This window comes from Hippocampus bargibanti, linkage group LG19 (assembly GCF_051943395.1).
Source record: "Hippocampus bargibanti isolate YZ-2025 linkage group LG19, ASM5194339v1, whole genome shotgun sequence".
NCBI classification, from domain to species: Eukaryota; Metazoa; Chordata; class Actinopteri; order Syngnathiformes; family Syngnathidae; genus Hippocampus; species Hippocampus bargibanti.
Window position 1 is genome coordinate 1780486 of NC_142752.1, and position 20904 is coordinate 1801389.

At 39.9% G+C, this 20904-nt stretch overlaps 1 protein-coding gene across 1 annotated transcript in view; it reads left to right on the forward strand.

The window, feature by feature from the left end:
* The window catches only part of ints9 (integrator complex subunit 9), a 146321-nt gene that overhangs the window by 41129 nt on the left and 84288 nt on the right, over window positions 1–20904 (forward strand). The window lies entirely within an intron of this gene.

Below are 20904 nucleotides of genomic sequence, written 5' to 3' on the forward strand. Positions count from 1 at the left end.
ATTTTTAGTGTGTATATATATATATATATGTTGTACTCTGTAATTAGATATTTTTTTTTAAATAAGAATCATCCAAAAATCTAGTTAAATTGATCATTTATACAATAAATGAATAAATAAATAAAAACTACATAAATACATTAATAAATAATTAAATGAATTAATAAATGAATAAGTACACCAATAAATAAAAATACATTAATAAATGCATTATTAATATATGGTATTTTTTTATTCATTCGTTTGTTTATTAAATACATAAATACATTAATTAATAAATACATGCATAAATAAACAAATACATAAATAAAAATACATTAATAAATACATTAGTAAATGAATGAATAAAAAATACAATATATTAATAAATATATAAATACATTAATTAATACATAAGTACTGTATGTGAATGATAATAGTAAATTGCACATTTGTTCATGAAATGAAATGTTAATTAAATGTCATCATTTTCCCAATGTTCTTCTGCTTCTTTACAGCAAAACTAATGAAAAACAATATATTTATTGCATGTACGGTATCATTCTAATGGTACGGCCCACTTGACATCTACAGAAGCCATATGTGGCCCACAATGTGCAATGAGTTTGACACCCCTGATATAGAAGGAAACATACCTTCTTCGACAGTGGAACCTCTGGGGGGGGGGGATGTTTGTCCCAAAACAACCTGACAAAATCCCGAATTTGACCTTTCCATCAGTACTTACCACGTCGGCTCTTCTGAACTCTGCATCTCGTTGCTAAGCAACCGCTTCCAATGTTCCTCCATTGACTTTCACTTCATCCCCAGATGGGCACAGTGTGTGTTTCCATGTATGTGTGTGAGATAAACACACTCGCCTATTTCTGTTTTGGTCATTGTGAGTCTGCTGGGAGGCGAAGTACTTGAGAGGCCTTGCGTGCGTCTGCATAAGCTTCAAGTATTTACAAAGTGTCCCGTCTCAATGGACCTTTACCATCGGGCCATATTTGATTTTTTTTTTCCATTTTTTAAAAGTTGAATCCGTGCGATCGTTGGCTAGCTTGAAGGTTTTATTTAGCGACTTCTTTCACGGTCCGCCGTAAGCGGGGGATGTTTACAGTTTAAGCTAACGTTTATTAAGGCGAACGCCGATCGATTATACCTTGTAATCTTTTGCTCAGCCAATTACGGGCTTCTGCCGAGTCGGCAGAAAGAGAATGAGCCTGCGGCGGTATTTCTGCCTAGACGCCGTACTCCAGGTGCTCGTAATATAGTAATAATAATACATTTTATTTTAAGCGCCTTTCAAAGCTCTCAAGGACACTTTACAGTCAAAGACAAGCATAGATACTATAATGAATAAAATACAAGAAATAAAATACAATTATAAATAGAAACAAGAGAAAGAGCTACACAGAAAAGGGAGGAAAAGTATCTGTGGGAACGAGAGGGAATAGAAATTTGAAGAAGGTCAGATAGTTATGGATAGCTTTGAATGTATAAAGAAGAATTTTCAAGTTGATGGACTACGTTCGACTCGTGCTAAGAATCATTTGTGTTGCCACGACGCAACAATCCAAAAGTGCCTAATTTGGAGTAGTGGAAATCATGAATTTTTCCATGGAAATTGCATGAAAAATTTGATGAAAAATTATCCGATTTGATGAAATGTGACGACTGCTCATCGCGAGCAGGGGCGGCGATGGCGGCGTTCAAAGAAAACGAAAATGAAGGTCGTTAATCCCTCTGTCTTGGTCAAATGTCTTTTTTTTTTTTTTTAAATGTCATCTTGATCAAGGCGGAGTGACAAATGACATTTAGTTTCATGACGGGGGATGAACATCGACGTTTTCGAAACGTGGTGGAAAGGCGACCATTGAGTTAACCATTTGGCGAGCGTTTGCGACTTTGAACCTCCCCGGAGGAACTTTGACATTAAAGGACAACCGACACCATTTTTTTTGGTTTCCTAACTGACATCAGAAAAATGTTTTATAGCATCTAAAATACCCAAAAACAGGCAGGCTGATATTTTTAGTCACCTGCAAAACACCAATAAAAATGACTTCAAGTGTCCCAAAACTGTCACAAAATGAGCTCGGAACTGTCGAGATTCAGAAAGTCCCGCCCCCTTGTTTGTGACGTCACACCAGGATACTCCTCCACAAACTACTCTGCTCCAGAATCAAAACAATGGCTTCAGAGAGTTCAGATTCTGAGAAGATGCTTTCTTGTTACTCATCCAGTTCTGAATATGATTCAAATAGTTTTGAAGAGGAAAGCATAAATGTTTGCAATCGATTAAAGAAGTCCTTCCGTATCAATTCGAGCCGTTTGGACTCCAATGTAATGCCAAGAAAATGCTCAAGATGGCGCACAAGCTCTGTGAATTTCTCTACTGCCAGACAAATGAAGGTACATCCAATAAATCTAATCCAAATCACAAGACATTCCCTGGAAAACAGCACCCTCTAGTGGGCATGTCGTAATATTACACCCCATTTGACAGACATAGTATTACTGAAGGCCTAGGGTTGACATGCTACTGCTAAATACTAAGGCGTTGAGCAGCCTTCACTCCTCCGAATTGCGTCAGTTGGACAATTGTTCAAAGACTTTCCCCAACGTCAAAGTCAAAATCGACCATCCCGGACGATATTTCGCAACATTTTCCAGAATTGGTATCATTGCTGTCAGCGACGGTCCCGCCTCTGGCTTTTTACGTCTCGTTCCAAATTGAGACGCTCGTGAAGGGCGGCGGTTTACAGCAAAGGGGTTTCGGGTGGAGGTGACAGTCAATTTGTGGCGTCTTTGGCGCAATCATCGGCCGACATAAATCATATCGGCGCAACCCGACCCCCGAGGTGACGCTTCCGTGGCCCGATTCCAAAAAAACGCCGCCTGCCAATCAGGCGAGACTGACAGATGGCGGCGAGCCGTTAACTGATAACTGTCACTCATATCGCCGTGGAAACTGTCGGGCTTTATGAATGACACGTACAAAGTTTCAGATTCCATTTGGTGGTTTGCGATAAATATTTGGCGCCACCATTTTCCAGCTTGCGTTTCCCCCCCAAAGTGAAACGTGGAAGACCTCGGGGATGTTTGACTTTCTGTTCCAATGTACGCATTTGCCCGACGGTCTGCGTGCGAGGACCGTCGAGAAATGGCGCGCTCCGTCACGTCTGATTTATGGCGCTGCCAAGTGTGTTGTTGTCAGGAGCACCGGTGAAATGAATACAATGCATTATTTATAGTTATGCAGGGGGGGGCGGGGGCATGATGGCTATCATAAGAAATGCCTCCAACAAGTGTAAATTACAATGCTGCATGCAATGGAAAACGTTTTCTGTCCTTTAAATTGTACCTTTCTGCTCTTTATTGGTACACACATTGAACGCGATTACGACGAATAGCAATCAGCTGAACGGCGATTGCCATCCACCTGCCGTGCCCAGTGACTGTTATTTTATTTGTATTTATTGTTTTTATGATGATGATTTATTTTGTTTTTTACTTTGGATAAATTGCTGTTATTTTCTGTATGGCTGCTTTCGGGTAAGCGGTTGGAAATAAGAAAAAAAACGTATGTTTTGTGAACGGGGTGCCAATGTTGCTCATACATTTGTATGAGGGACTATCTATCTAGCTATCTCGCTATCGTACTCGCCATCTCGCTCGCCTTCTCGCTCGCTTTCTTGCTAGCTTTCTCGCTAGCTATCTTGCTATCTGTCTATCTATCTATCCTATCTATTCATCCATCCATCCACCAACCTATGCCAAATAGCTAGCTAGCTACCTATGCCAAATAGTTAGCTAGCTATTTAGCTAGCTAGCCATCCATGCATCCAGTATTAAACAAATCAGCCTTATCACACACATTTAAAGCAGGGGCAGTGGAGTTCTTCAAATCGGAGTGGATGAATGACATTTATTTTTTATTTTTTTTTGGTGTCGTTCCGTCTATCCAAACAGAACATCGATACATTTGTGAAACCAGAATTTGTAACCAGTTGTTGTCTCGCATCTCATTTGTGGTTGATAGCTTGACATCGGTCAAAAAAGATGAGGGGGTGCGAGGAGGGGTGCAATCTGCTTTTCCAAGACATCTGCCAAAGAATAAACACAATTAGTGTGGCAAATATTGGAATGAGGAGGCTGTTTGGACACTTTGGATGAATATCAGCTGCTGACCTTGTGAATAAACAACAGGATGGTTCGGTTGCTTCTCATCACTACTCCCCCTCGAACCCCCCCACCCCTTCTTTCCATCTCATCAAATCTGCTCGCTCCTGTGGGTAAAAAGAGCGAGAAGCGGCATGGCCGGAGTTAATACCCATTCATGATTTGGCAGACACGATCTCAGGCCACGTGTCCGTAATTGAATATTTTCACGTGTCGGATGAAGATGCGGTTGGTGTTCTTCGACATGGAGCTCATTTTCGGACGGGAAATTAGTTCTTCAACAAGAACTTCCAGCTCACAAAAATGTTAAATGCGTCTCTTATCACTTTTTTAAAAACATTTTGAATTGCAAAAATACATTTTCCAGCGTTCAGTCAGCTGTGTGAAATTTGTGTATAATGTTCCTCAGAGCTTCGTTAGCATCTTGGAAAGTGATATAACGTTTATACAGTGGGGCCTTGGCTTACAAACTTCCCAGACAGTGTGTCAGGCGAAAAGTGTGTATCTCAAAAATTAATTTCCCATAGGAAACCATTAAAATGAGAAGAATCCATTCCCAGGTCTCCATAAAATATAATTTTCAACTAAATAAGCCTTAAATCTACAAACAACATACCTTATTCTACATATAATAAATGTGCTATTGTATTGTAATGAAAGAAATACAATGCAATACAATGATATACAGAAATACAATGACGAATAATGATCCGTTGCTCGCTTTAAAATCATCAGTAAACAGCGAACTTCCAGGTTGCCGCATGACGATATCAGAGTGACTTTGTCGTGCAACACACGCACCTTTAATAGCTTCTCTGTTGCTAAGGATGGTAGCATTGGTGGACTTAGCATATACATACTGGGCCGTTAAATCAGACAAACGCACACCTCGTTCGTGTTTTCAATGATCTTCTTCTTCTCCTCGACTGTAATTTTGTTTTGTGTCTTCTTCGGCTGAACACGAGCCTGTGGTGGGGTCTTTTTCAGTCCCATAGCAGCAAAAGTATTTGTAAAAAAAATCCTTGAAGACAATCGACGTATGCACTCAAGAGAAAGGGGGTGTGGAAAGGTAGGCCCGCTTGGGCGCTGTTAGGTCGCGTGCTTTGGTGTTCTTCCGCCGAAGATTACTCCGCCAGCCGTGGTGAGGCGGCGCTCCGTGTGTATCCCGAAATGTAGTGCTTAATCCAAGGTTTAATTTTCATAAATTTAACGTTCGTAAATCGGAAAGTTCGTAAGGCAAGGTGTTCGTAAACCGAGGACCCACTGTACATTGCATAATTAACAGCGCAAAAAATCAATTCGTCACAAAATCATAAAGCAGACCAGACAACAGACTTGACTAATATGGAAATCTTTTGATTGATGGTACCCGTACCCTGCGAATTAATCTGATTACAGTCATTAAATTTGCAGGATAATGACTTATGGAAATGTCAGCTCATGAATGCTTCAGTAGACTGCCAGTAAAACGTCATTTATATTCAACTGCTCGGACGCGTTTATAGCGGCGGCGCGTTACGCCGATCAGATGGCTAATATTTGCTGCGCGCCGCTCGAGTGACAGCGGTGAAATGATATTGACATCAATATCAACGTGAATCATTTGACCCCGAAATGTTAGCCTTGAAAAACACAGCCGGAATAATCCGATATGTGCGATCGCTTTTTTTAACCTAGCGTGTTAGCGTTCCATTTTCACGATTTCGCTAACACCGAACATCTTATTCACAGAAACATCATTATAAATAATCAGATTTTTTTTTCATCTCCACACTGTTGTGAAAAGACCTTGCGTATGAACAAAAACAAAAAATTGAACACGTTGCATCGCAACGCTCCCGATGCTCCGCAAACATGTACAATAAAAATAAGCAAATCTCCCTCTCGGTGAAGGCTGACATATACCGATATTTATCATTGGCATGTTTATATTTTACTTCATGGTCATGTTTTTATCGATATTAACTCGAATTTATTCGGGAATTGAAAATATTACGTGGAGCGCCATTCCCAAACTTGTTTCCCGGTTTTGGTTTATCATGCTTGGGTGCCGATAAAGCGCTGGTCAGACCTCTGGCAATGTTTGTCCTTTCCACGAGGGGGCAGAATTTGCCTTTTGTCCATGTTAGCGCTTTGTTCCAGCGTTATATAAACCAATATGTATGCATTGCATTATATTTTGCACAGTCGCCCTATTTCCAGCTCATATAACTTCAGACCCATATAATTTAGGAATTAACTCTTTCTGGTGAAAGAAAATATTCTATGGCAGTGGTGTTGAACTCATGTTTGTCGTTAGGGTTTCCTTTGCAGGGCCGTTGTGAATTTTGGGAAACCATATTAATGTTTCATCATCTTCACATATTACATATATCGCACACAAACAAATAATGAATAACTAGTTTTCAAATTTGAAGTAAAAAATAATGACTGTTTTGTGGTCTACACTGGACAATTTGAAATTTTGGTTCAGACTTTAACAAGCATCATGGAATTTCGCGGGCCGAATAAAATGCTGTGGCGGGCCGGATTTGGCCCCGGGGCCTTCACTTTGCCATCCGTGGTCTAGGGTTTTTTTTTTATACTGCATCGAATCTTTATGTAGTCCTAAAATTCAATATTCTGTGGGTCCTGGAATTGGAGTGACAATGACAAAAACCCTGGCACTGGAGTGGACACATTTTTGAACACGTCTGGCAGTAAATTACGGCGGCCATTACGTTGGAAACGATGACAACAAACTACCCGTATAACATACAGATTGGCAATGTCCCTTGCGGGTGCGTTGTAACGCGTTTGGACCGTATACAAGTCCAACCGTGAACCTCAGAAGCGGGAAGTCGATAACCACCACGCCGCATACTAAAACGTCAAAGGCAAAAACTCATTTGCTCAAAAACCACACGCGTCGGACGCTCCTTCTCGATAGCTTTGAATGTTTCATGTCTATTTTTCCCAGCGGGTATTCGACGCATGGACGCAGCGGCGCTACCGTGCGTAGCCTTGGGAAATAAAAAAAAGAGAAAAAAAATGCTTTGCTTCGAAGCGGGCAGGCACAATAAGGCACAAACAAGCTCTATCAAAGGAAATAATCATTTTTAGCATCAAAGTGCATCTTGCTGTGGTGTCAGTACGGACACCAAAACAACTTCATTAGTTTTGGAGATTAGGAGATTGCATTGGGGGGGGGCTACGACGCATTTTTATTACAATGAAAGCCAGATGACAGGACGATTTCCTTGGAGATTTGGTCTTTTTTATCTTTTTTTTTCACCGTCCTTCATTATATTAAACCAAATCAATTATCCGCAAGGCTGTAAAAAGGAAGCCGGGTGGGCTTTTTTTTTTTTTTTTTTTTTTGGGGTGGGGGGGAAATGGATGAGGCTCTCCGTTCTAATGCAAACATGTCGCGAGATTGCAAAGATGAGGACATTGAAATTCTGTAATTGAGACATACAACATTATGATTGCACGCTGATTAAGTATAATTAGCCATGGCCTTTAGTTTTTTTTTTCTTCACTCACTCTCTTTTAATTAAAATATTTTTTTTGGTCTGAGTGGATTAACGTGATTTTTTTTTTTTTTTTTGCTCAGTGATTAGCGGGGTACAACCCAAGGAAAAAAAATGTCCAAAAGTTTTGAATTGGATTAGATTGGATGTTCCTTTATTCGTCTCGCAGTGGAGGAACTTACATCTCACAGCAGCAAAGTTATGAAAGGAAGAGGAAAGGAAAGAAAGAAGTAGAAAAACAAAATACAGAAACTTTGTGTTAATACTCACCAGGAATATGGATGGTTTTCTGTTCCTCATGATTGTTAAAATTCCAGCCAAACTATCAGAATAAAAGTCAACTCGCCGTGTACATATACAGGTTACTGCTAGCTAGCCTGCACACTGCTCATTAGCTTGCACGCTTGCGTTCTGCTGCCTCCCACAGTACGCAGTACATTATATTGATGCTAACGTTAGCATGAGGCTTGTCATAGTGCCACTGACATTCCACTGTTTCATCGGTGGTATTGTTTAATCGCAAATTAGCATCTATCAAAGTCAGAAAGTCAGAAATCCCCCAAGAGACGGAAAATTCTTATCCATGAACATAATACGCTGCCTCAAAACACGACGTGGAGGCTTGACGGGACACACCTGCACACACACACACAGAATGTGAGTGGTCCATGGTTCTTATTGGCCGAGAGCCTGCTGCCATTGATGGAGTCGAAACAGTACAAAGCGAATGTGAAAAAAAAAAAAAATCAAAGTACAGTGATACCTTGGCTTTGGAATTTAATTGGTTCCCAGAAAGTGTGTGCAAGGCGAAAAGCGTGTATCCCAAAAATTACTTTGAGTTTGTTGGTAAACTAGTCCACTGTGACAAGGTGAAAAGTCACTCTGAAATAATTTTTGCAATTATAATCTACTCCGAGTTCCATTCGTGGCAACTCTTGATCATGTTTATTGGCAATTTCATTTAGAGAAACCACCATGACCGAGAAAGAACAACCAAAATCTTCTAGGCTGAAGTCAAAGCATATACATTTTTTGTTTTCCACCGATTCTTTGAACAACATCCCAATTTCTCAAGGATTTTGTGAATATTTTGAATACCGTTGTCAAAAATATTTGGTCGGACACTGTGGATAAAGGCTCGAACACAGGAAGATTGTCTTTTACTGCCGGCAGGGGACGCAGTCATTCATGATCAACGGCCAAATTCTGCAGCCCTCTGCCAAGCAATCTATTAAGAGGATATGCAAATTTAAGTGATACTTTCGTAAAACATCGTTCTCTTGATTTCAATACCACACCCCAGGACGCCCCTGGATAATACCATAGCCCATTTATTTTACATAAAATAAGGTATATTTTGTGTTGTTTTAAGTAGAAAATTTGGTTTTATGGAGACCTGGGAACGGATTATTCTCATTTTAATGGGTTCCTATGGGAAATTATTTTTTGGGATACACACTTTTCACCTTAAACACTCTGTCTGGGAACCAATTAAGTTCATAAGCCAATGTATCACTGTGTTTTGTATTTATTCTTCTTTAATGTTTAACCCATGCGAGCATCGAGGAAGCACATGCAACCAACCCCCCTGAACCGACCCCAAAACTGCCAAATGACCGAATGCCGATCCGTTCTCCCCTTTCCAGTAAAAACTACTTCACACGGTTGCTCGAAGGCGGCACGCCTGCGGCGTACAGTATATTAAAGCCGGTCTCCTCCGGTGTGAGGTCTTGTCCTTGCAGAGGCGAGTGCACTCCATCCCTGACAAGAGCTTTGCCTTTTATCACCTGATGCTGTGAGAGCCAAATGAGGCTTTGGTCATGTTCGCTCATTTATCATCCGCCATCGGCGAGCAGCCGTGAGGGCCGACAAGACCTTGGACGCATGCATGCGTGCGTGCGTGTGCTTACCTCCCCCTTTATTTGTTTGTTTTTTTCTTGCTGTTTTATTTTGGGTGATTCTGGCTCTTCTCTGCTGGAATGACGATAATCAACAGGGTGGCGCTATTCGTGTCGTCGCTTTATCCGGGATATCTCAAATGACCATGTATATATGTATTTCTATATTTTCTATATTTATCTTTGTTTATTTCTTCACTTATTCGCACCCATACTCCCCTATTTATTTATTTATTTATTTATTTATTATTTTTATTAATTCCCTTGTTTATTGATATTTAGTCCCTTGTTTATTGATATTTATTCCCTTATTTTTATTTATTCCCTTGTTTATTGATATTTATTCCCTTATTTTTATTTATTTATTTCTTAATTTATTCATTAATAAATATATTAAATATGTATTTTTTTATTTATGTATTTGTATGTATTTCTTTATTTATTGCCTCATTCCCTCATTTTTTACCTTATTTATTATTATTTTTTTAATTATTAAATTATTAGTTTTATTTATTCCCTTGTTTATTTTTATTTATTCCCTTGTTTATTTATATTTATTCCCTTATTTTTATTCACTTATTAATCTATTCATTAATAAATATAATAATCAATATGTATTTATTTATTCATTTATGTATTTATGTATGTATTTATTATTCCCTCATTTATTCCCTTGTTTCTTCCCCTCTTTTTTTTTTTTATGATGATATTATTATTATTTTTATTTATTGCCTTGTTTATTTTTATTTATTCCCTTGTTTATTTATATTTATTCCCTTATTTTTATTCATTTATTTATTCATCTGTTCATTAATAAATCTAATAATCAATAATATTTATTTATTTATTTATGTATTTATTTATGTATGGATGTATTTGTATTTATTCTGTCATGTATTTCCTTATTTATTTCTTTATTCATATATTTACTTCACGTAAATCCAGATTAGAAATACAAAGGCCTTTTAAAATTAACCACAGCGGGGTTGTTTTTGTAATTGCACTTGAGGAGTAAGCAGAGAGTCACTGGGCCGTGCCGAGATATGTTTTTTTTTTTGTGCACGACTTTATGGAATCCTTCCCGTCACGCCCGACAAAGAAGCATGCTGTGACACCAGGCTTTCTTGTCATGGCGTGTAAACGGCAACGACAACATGGAGCCCGGTTGAGGTCTCACAGTCACACAGAGACGAGTTAATCACGGTCTCGGCAGGGGGGGGTGGTGGGGATAGGGGGGTTGGGGGAGTTTGGAGAAGTGTCTGACAACGTGCGGGTAAATAAACAGCTAGCAGGAGGAGATCCCTCCACAGGATCGTGATGTGCAAGGTGGGATGCAAGAATGTGGGGGTGGGAGGTGTGTGTGTGTGTGTGTGTGTGTGTGTGTAGGGGGGGGTTATGTTTTCACCAGCATTTCCACACGCTCGTCCGATTATGAATCGGCAAACTTCATCAACCGGGACGGCTCAGAATAAATATGTCAGGTCTTATTTTTGGAGGCAGGCAAAAATGGATGCATCTTGTCTTGTTATTTGTGCGTTTGTTGGACTCAGAAGCATTTCAACGGACTTTTGGGCGGCTTCTGTGACACTTCCCCGCCACAAACTAGTGTGAAAAAGTGTGAAAAGTACAATTTAGACCACCTGATAGCAGACCGAAATGGCAACACAGGTGCTGCAATGTGTCATCATAAAAATAAAAGCAGGCAAGGGGTTAAAAAATGCTAATTATGCTAATAGGAAATAAAACAAAAAGCCACACCCCCCACCCCAGAATATTCCAAACGAATAACTGCGTTCCATAATAAAACTCACACTGCTTTGTCGCCCTTTTGGGTGTTCTTTTTTTTTTTCTTCCATTTTTTTTTTCTTCTTATATCTTTGAAAATAATCACAATGTAATATTTCCTTATTAGAAAGATAATAAACTCAGAGCAAATGAAACTGGCAAAAGTTATTGAATGAAACTACCGTCCAGCTTATTATTCACGTCAGAGGCCAAATTCAACTATTTCATCAGTGGCGAGACGGTGCTCATTAGCGCTAGCCAAAATGACAAATACCTTGGCAAAAGCCCGCTATTTAATACACGGGTTGATCTTTGGAATCAATACTTAATTACGCCGCCCATTTTTTTAGCATTTGGTGGATTATCGCTCAGTGAGAGAAAAGAAAAGATAACCCTGTAGGCTTATAAAGAGAAAAGGTGCCAGTAATCATGAAACTTTGTTTCGTGACTCCAATGTTAACGTTAAGAGTGTCTTGAAAGACCCTTCATGACTCCGGAGACGAAAAAACGGGCAGAATGTTGCATACTAATGACGGGGGGTACACGGAAGCGACGTAAATTCGACATTTGACCCAAAAAATCCAAATAACCTCGTGGCAGGCCATGCACGTCAACCCAAGGCCTTCAGTAGTGCTATGTCTGAATCAATCGTCAGCTGCGAGTTCGGTGTGATTGACTACACGTCCACTAGAGGGTGCCGTTAGCCAGGAAATAACTTGTGACTTGAAGAAACTTAAGAGATACTGTCATAAAACTGTTAAATTGTTTACTATGAACGTGTGCATTCATGATAACCTCATAAAATCGCAATATTATTTGCTTCTGTGTAAGCTCTCAGTCGTACAGGAGTGGTCCATCGATGAGAAGGTTTCTTCAGCCGTCATCTGTACAAAAGTGAAGGTTTCGGACGTTTCGCCTCCTATCCAAGAGACTTCGTCAGCGAACTAAAGTCTGACTGGTCGTATCGGCCCCATTTATATATCCCTAATGTCCAGACCTAGTGGCGCCGGACACAGCTATGATAGGTCCCTACTCTCAGGTTGGGGGGGGCGCGGGACCCCCCCCTGTGGCCCCACTGATTGTTCCTACATTCCTGACTAACGATTGGCCTATTACCCCCACTCCCCCCGGTATCACCTCATCAGCATAACGACCCTCATCAGCATTGCGAAAGTTGCCTAACCTGTTTTGCCTGAGCAGGCTATTGTATGAACGATCCAAATTGAACCTCACACCACCAGACCGGTTTAATGAAGGATTATTTATCATAATTAAGAAACAAGAAATTCAATCCTTCACAGATCATCTCAACTCTGTAGACTTCAACATTAAATTTACTCGTGAGGACATTCAAGAGAACCAACTAGCCTTCTTGGATTGTAAAGTAATTATAAAAGAGGACAGAGCGCTAAAAACAGAAGTCTTTAGGAAGGCTACGCACACTGACCAATACTTACTTTTTGACTCTAACCACCCTTTACAACATAAACTAGGAGTTATCAGAACCCTCCAGCATAGGGCTAAACTAATACCAACTAGCACTGAAGGTAGAGAAAAGGAGTCAAAACATATCAGGAGAGCACTCACTAACTGTGGGTACCCTCAGTGGTCATTCAACAAATGTCAGTAAGAAAGAATAGCGAACGAAACCAATAATTCTCAAGATTCTAAAAGGAGAGGAGTAGCAGTACCGTACATTGCAGGAGTTTCTGAAAAATTACAAAGAGTCCTTTGGCAACATAAAATTCCTACTTATTTCAAACCGATAAACACGTTAAAGCAAAAATTAGTGCATCCAAAAGATAGGCTACCAAATGAAAAACAAAGTAATGTAGTTTATTCCATACATTGTAAGAATGAAAATTGTAAAGAGCAGTACATTGGGGAGACTCAACAAATTCTCAAAAAAAGACTTTATCAACATCGCAGGGATAATACTAGTGGGCCTCAATCGGCAGTACATTTGCACCTAAAAACTACTAACCACTCATTTGACGACAATGAGGTTAAAATCTTAGCGAAAGAACATAGATGGTTTGAAAGGGGGGTAAAAGAGGCGATTCTTATAAAACAACTAAATCCTTCATTAAACCGGTCTGGTGGTGTGAGGTTCAATTTGGATCGTTCATACAATAGCCTGCTCAGGCAAAACAGGTTAGGCAACTTTCGCAATGCTGATGAGGGTCGTTATGCTGATGAGGTGATACCGGGGGGAGTGGGGGTAATAGGCCAATCGTTAGTCAGGAATGTAGGAACAATCAGTGGGGCCACAGGGGGGGGTCCCGCGCCCCCCCCAACCTGAGAGTAGGGACCTATCATAGCTGTGTCCGGCGCCACTAGGTCTGGACATTAGGGATATATAAATGGGGCCGATACGACCAGTCAGACTTTAGTTCGCTGACGAAGTCTCTTGGATAGGAGGCGAAACGTCCGAAACCTTCACTTTTGTACAGATGACGGCTGAAGAAACCTTCTCATTGAATATTATTTGCTATTTTTGCTAGCTTCGGAGTTGTCCAACCTTTCTTAATCATGTGCAGTACAGTAAATCTGCAACCAAAGCCATTGTGGGTTGACAAAACCGCTATTAGATCGACGCAACAATATATTAGCTTATGCAGCTCGCTACAGATACAATAATAATAATACATTTCATTTACAAGCCCATTCAAAACTCCCAAGGTCACTTAACAGTCACAGGACCAGTTTTTCTGTCGGTTATCAGCAGCAGCAGCCACATGCTCCAGCGTTCACTCAACCGGGAATAACTCAAATCGATCACGTTACCTAGCTAGCTAATTGATAACTCATAGCTAACTAGCTAGCTAGTTAGATGGCTAATCGATAGCAAATAGATAGCTAGCTAGGTAGCCAGCAACAGTGACCCCGTTCGACTGGGAATAACTCAAATAGATCAAGTTAGCGAGCTAGCGAATAGAAAACTAATAGATAGCTAGCTAGCTACACAGTGTGCTAGCTATGGCCAGTATGCGCTTATCACTAGCAGCTACTGATACTATGATTGGCTAGTGACTAGCTAATCATGTGAATAGCCATTTATAGTTTGTGAAAACAGTGACATCGACATTTATCTTATGCTCCAGGGCCTGCAGAACTGATTGTGAAGGCGTCCGGGTCGATTTCTGACCCTGGTAACAAATGATGCCTGAAATGTGATTGGTTAAAATGCTTAAATACGAAAACGCCTCTGGAAGCAGCGCAACAGGGTAAAAGTAATAAAAGGAAGCTGAAGGACAATTTGGAATTATTTAATTGGAATTCATGATCAATTCACATTAGTCTGTGATTCAGATATTTTTAGGCCAGCAGAGAAGGCCTTGCAGGCCCACCACTGGCGTAACCTTCAGGGAGTTTCTTCCGAGCGAATATGCAAGGAGCTGGTGACCCCCCCCCCTGTTGCCAACCCTGCTTTTTTTCCCACCCCTTTTTGCCTTAATCAATGATCCGTTTAAAGTTTAAAGGTCAAGATTGTCGTCAATTATTCCCCTTCAGACACGGTGCGAATATTAATGCTTCAGCGTTTCCAACCTTTTGAGCGCTTGCCTTTTAGTTTTGAGTCGGCTCCGCTAATTTAAGTACAAAGTGACGGCGACTGCTCCCGTCTCCGGTGGGTACCTCGGTGGGATCCGGCATCGGCTTCTGAAGTTTGGATATCAATGGGATACGAAGCGGAGCGTTGCGTGGGGAGATATGAATATGAAAGAAAAAAGAGAAAAGGTCACCCTGAATACCACAAGGACCATCGGCGACGGCCTCAAAGCCAATTTGATTGATGATCCGCTCAAAGAGTCGCAACGGCATCCATCTTGAATAAAAGTTTGTTGCATTTCCCCACACAAAATGGCCACTCGGCATCCATCTTGAATAAGTTTGTTGTATTTCCCGACACAAAATGGCCGCTTTGGCTATATTAGCATCCCAATTAGAACTAAATCATCCTTGCGGAGACGGTACACCAGAGATAATCTTTCTATCAACTTGCACCCCTTTTTTTGTGTCCTCTGTCCTCCGATGTTATTAAAACCTCGTTTAGCGCAACGTGGCAAACAAAAGCTCCCCCCGGAATGCAAACATGATGAGATAATGAGCTAATAAGATTGCTTTCGAGTCGATAAACATCCGGTAAATATCAGGGGCGGTCACAAGCGTTGTTTTTTTTTTCCATCTCGATCAGCTAACATAAACAGAGTAGCTGTTCAGGTTGTACCTCGTCGGGTGTTCCCTCCGATTGCGTCAATAGATTTTTAGCTAGCGCCGCTACGCTTGTCATGGTCACTCGATGACATATTTCTTTAGCTCGTTGACAGTTGGGGCTGTTAAAACCGCACCTCCGGCAATCCAATTAATACTCTAATAAGTATTTTTCACATTGTTATTCATTTATGATCATAATTCTGATTGTTATTTATGTATTTATTCACTCAGAAGCACATGTCCATCCCACTCGATCCGCTTTCCAATTCTTGTAAGGAATCGCAGGGTGAGCTTTGCCGTGGCGGCCAGTCTCTGGGGACACCGGCGATGTAGCTAGCGGAAGACAACCGCTTCACATGGTATTCCCAATGTGGGAATACGATCATACGGTGCGGAGAGGAAAGTGGAGCTTCGTCCCCGGAATACCGATGCCAACTCGAGAGGCGGAGGGAACGGGAGGCCTGGGGGATGCATTCTTAAACAGCAGGAGGCTTGGCCGAGCAATTGGAGAAATTGAAGTAAAAAAAAAAATACACAAAGAAATGAAACAAATCAATAGATATATGAATGGATGACCAATACATATACAAAAAAACAAATACACAAATAAACAAATACATAAATACTGTACATGGATGAGCAATACATATACAAAAAAAGGAAACATATACATAAATAAATACACAAATACAGAACTAAATACACAAGCAAATAAATAAATACACGGGTAAGCAGCACATATACAAATAAATAAACAAAAACAAACAAACAAACAAACAAATACCAAAATTACAGAAATAAATAAATAAACATACATATAAATAAATACATGAATAAAAAAATAAATGGATGAGGAATACATATAAGCACAAATAAATAAATACACGAATAAATAAATAAACATACATGAAAATAAATAAATACATGAATAAATCAATGAACAAATAAATACATAAATGAATGAGCAATACATATACAAATGGATAACAAATAAAAACAATTACAGAAATAAATACATAAACACACATATAAATAAATACATAAATGAATAAATAAATAAATGAATAAATAAATAAATTAAATAAACTAAAAATAATGGGTTAGCAATACATATACACAAACAAATAAATACATGGATAAGCAACACATAAGCTAATAAATAAAAAATCAAATAAGAAATACAAAAATAAATAAACAAACACACATAAATAATTAAAGAAATAAATACATAAATAAACAAACAAATACATTAACATACATATAAATAGATAAATAAATCAATACACGAATAAATAAATAAACAAATAAATAAATAAATGGAGGAGCAATACATATACAAATAAATGAACAAAAACAAATAAATACACGTATAGATACATAAATAAATACACGAAAAAATAAATACATAAATAACAGTGCATATCGAAATTGAGGTAAAAAAAAAAAATCGTTCATTCCCAAATAGGAAAGTCAAACTGAATGCTTGTTCTCTAAGTATTGGTCGAGGTTACCGTACTTTCCGGACTATAAGGCCCTTTTCCATATTTAAGGTCCACTGGATTATATACTTCATGGTCAGCTTTTGGAAAAAAAATGGCGGCCCTTATAATGCAGCAAAAAACGCTACATATTAGATGGTCAACCATTCCAAAATATTTTGAGGTTCCAAACCTGTCAACACAAGTCGGAGAATAGCTGTGGTAGTAAAGCGTCCACCCCCCGCCCCCCCCCTTTCCCCGTGGTCATCTTTTGCTCTATATTGTCACTTCACTATCCATTACCCTTCAAAAGAATCTTAAATCAGCCTCCACCCGCGGCCATACGATTTTCAAATATTTCCGTCAGAGCTGAATCATCCCCTGCAATCTGACACAACTTCCAAATTCGCCTTTGGGCATCTTTGCGAGCGCAACTGACCAGAGATGCTTTTCTAGAGGACTGTGAACCCCCCCCCCCATACCCCCCATGTGTAATTTCTAATTCAAAGCAGCTTGTTAGGTCATAAGTCAGCAGCATGTTCTTGTCTGTTCGCACATTCTCGCTGTTACACGCGACTTTCCGAAGCGCTCGTAACACATCCGAGGGGGAGTTCTGGGAGGGGGGGGGGGCACATGGATGGATCAAAGATGCTCAATGCCATCTCTGTCGCAAACGGATTGCTATAAAACAGGGATTAATTCCCACTTGCAAAGTCGTTCTGATGATCAAGTGAACCCGAAAGTAGCCAATAGGTCACAGCCAATCGAATCGGCTCGTTGATTACCTTTTAAATGCGGCGCAAGCCCCTTTATCGCCCACAAGAATAATTAATGGATGCCGGAGTAGATAGATGTTGCCGAAATGGACGTTAGCAAACATTTGAAGCTTCATTTTAGCTTGGCGGAGAGCTCAAGAATGAATTGGGTTAGCCTTTATTAACCTCGCAGTGGAGAAATTTACATTTCACAGCGGCAAAGTGATGAAAGGAAGAGAAAAGGAAAGGAAGAAGGAGGAAAAACAAAATACAGGAGCTGCTGTAAAGGCAGCCGATCTCGCGGCGCCATCTTGAAGACAAAACAACAACAAAACTTCAATGTAATCACTTTTCTGCACCCTCTTTACCTTATGAAGCAGTTCTAGATCAAAGAGGACCGGATCAAAGTGTCCTTTTCACCAGTGGATCAGGGACGTCATGGTAAAATGCGCACGTCTGCTACAAGCTAAATGTTGAAGGCAAACACGACGAAGCTGTAGCATCCATTGACAAAAAGAGACTGTCTCACATTTTCTGTCCTTTAAAGGACAACCGATGTCTCCGGACAAGTTGTGTCCATAATTTGTAAAATGGCTTCAAATGACTTCTACTGAGCGGATTTTACAAAGATTCCACCGCATATAGCTATATTTTACCTTTTAAGACTCGCGCTGAATATTCCGCAAGTCTTGTTTTTGAGTTGGTGACGAGTCCATACGTGACGTCACTGAAGGAACGCCCCTGAGCGAAAAAAAAAAAAGACACATTGTAGCAGTCCTTCCATCACGTCAATGTATTTTGCTGTTCTTGTTTGGTCTGAAAACATGCTGCACCCAAAAGAGCCAGAAGAGGGTGACCAAGCTCCATATAAGGAATTTATCAGCATGTGGAAATGGGCTGATTAATTCCTCACAGGGAGCTTTCTGCCTCTTTTCTGGGACGCTACATTGCAGTCCAGATGCCTCAAAATGACACGGAAGGCCTTCTTTAATCAATTGCAAACATGTATGCTTTCCTCTTCAGAACTATTTGAATCATATTCATAACTGGATGTGTAACAAGAAAGCATTTTCTCCGAATCGGAAGCCATTGTTTTGATTCTCCAGCAATTTGGGTATTTCAGATGCTATAAAACGTTTTTCTGATGTCAGTTAGGTAACAAAAAAGTGACGTCGGTTGTCCTTTAAGTCAGGTCTTGCAGAAAAAAATAGAGTTCAGGATGATAATACAGCGTGTACTCAGAGTTTGGTGAGTGTGGCAGTGGGAAGGGGCAGGGTGGGCAGGGCTGGGAGGGAGTTGAGTCTGTTGTCTGCCTGGTGGTAGAAACTGTCCTTGAGCCTGCTGGTCTTGGCTCAGAGTTAATGCTTTGGATCGCTTCGGTATGCATGAGTGGTTGAGTAAGCAAAATCTAAGAGTGCAGAAGTCATCAGGAATGGAGGATTGTTTCCTTTTCACCTTTTTGGCTTTGCAATTTTGAGGAGGCGGCGTGAAACGCAGATTTTGATGGCGCCAAAGGCCACATGGGAGTCCATTCAAAGTCTTCCAGATCTTGATAAGTCAGTCCACTGAATAAAAGGCGAGCTGAGATGTCACATTTAGTTGGAAACTGATTAAAAAAATTCTCAAAAGAGAGAAAATGACGTCAAATTTGATCAAGCGTCGTACGTTTTCCGCTCGTTTTCCCAAACAAAAAGACACGGGTTGAATTTTTCACCCTAAATTAACCCGGCCGTTTTGTCACATCTCCCGCTCCTCACTTCACATTAACCCAAATTGCTTTGCACTTTTCATGCCGTCCAACATGAACTAAATGATACGCGGCGCGCATATTGGATCTCTTTCTGACTCATCAGCCATGGAAATTAAATCAGGATGGTGGTTTTATTAATATTTTTTTTCTCTCTCCACCCCATTTTTCTATCCCCCTCCGCGTTATTCGACCCTGGCTAATGAACATAACAATTAGGCGCTGAAAATTAATTTGGAAGTGACAAAAGGACTTGAGCTCATTGGCGACGTCTTGTAATTCCAACTGACTGGGTGTTATGCATCAAACTGCCGCTGGGTGGTGCTGCTTCACACACTGTCTTTGGTGCTTACAGTGATACAGGTGGAAAACACGATGGATGCTAAGTTTTAGCTCTCTCTCTGCTCATAATGATTATTGTGATCTCCCCACCTCCATACACGAAGCATAACGGGATGTATCGATCACTAATAAGAACATTCATTAAAAAAAAGTTAATGGTCTGTGTACTCCACCATAGGTTTTTTTTGCTTTGGTTTCATGTTATTTATTTATTTTCCTGACTTATGATAATAATAATAATAAATGTCATTTATAAGTTCCTTTCAAAACTCTCAAGGTCACTTTACAGTCGCAGGATAAGCGTTCACTCAACCCAGAATAACTCAAAAAGATAGAAAGCTAGCTAGCTAGCCAATAGAATTCTAGATAGCTAATAGATAGCTAGCTAAATCGATAGCTAATGGTGGTTCCTTTTGTTCTTAGTGAGTGTCCACGGGGACGGTTTTGACAAAACTTAGTGAAGAGGTGTAACACGAGCAAAGGGGGATACATTTAACTCTGGCCTGGCGGACATTTGAACTCTCCAGAGTCGGTTTTGGCTTTTTTTTTTTTTCTGTGACCCGCAAATTTCCGCTGCCTTCCAAGCATGACAGAGAAAATTAGCGCCTTGCAGGCGAACACGGTGAAGTGTTTTTAGCCAGACGTTTCCATTGGTGGAGATCAAACGGAGCTAAAAATGCCATAGATAAGGCCCGTAACCCCTGAGCCCCCCCAAAAAAGATAGATAGGGATGTCATTGGGAGTGAATGTTTTTGGTCATTTTTTATTTTTATGGGGATTAAAAAAAGGTGCCAGAATAAATGAACAAACAAATACACAAAAAAAGATAACTAGATACATCTATAAATAGATAAGTAAATAAATAAATACATAGATACATATGTACATAAATACACAAATGCATACATAAATACACCAATACATACACAAATACATAAATACACCAATACACTAATAAATACATAAATACACCAATACATATAAATATATACATACATAAATAAA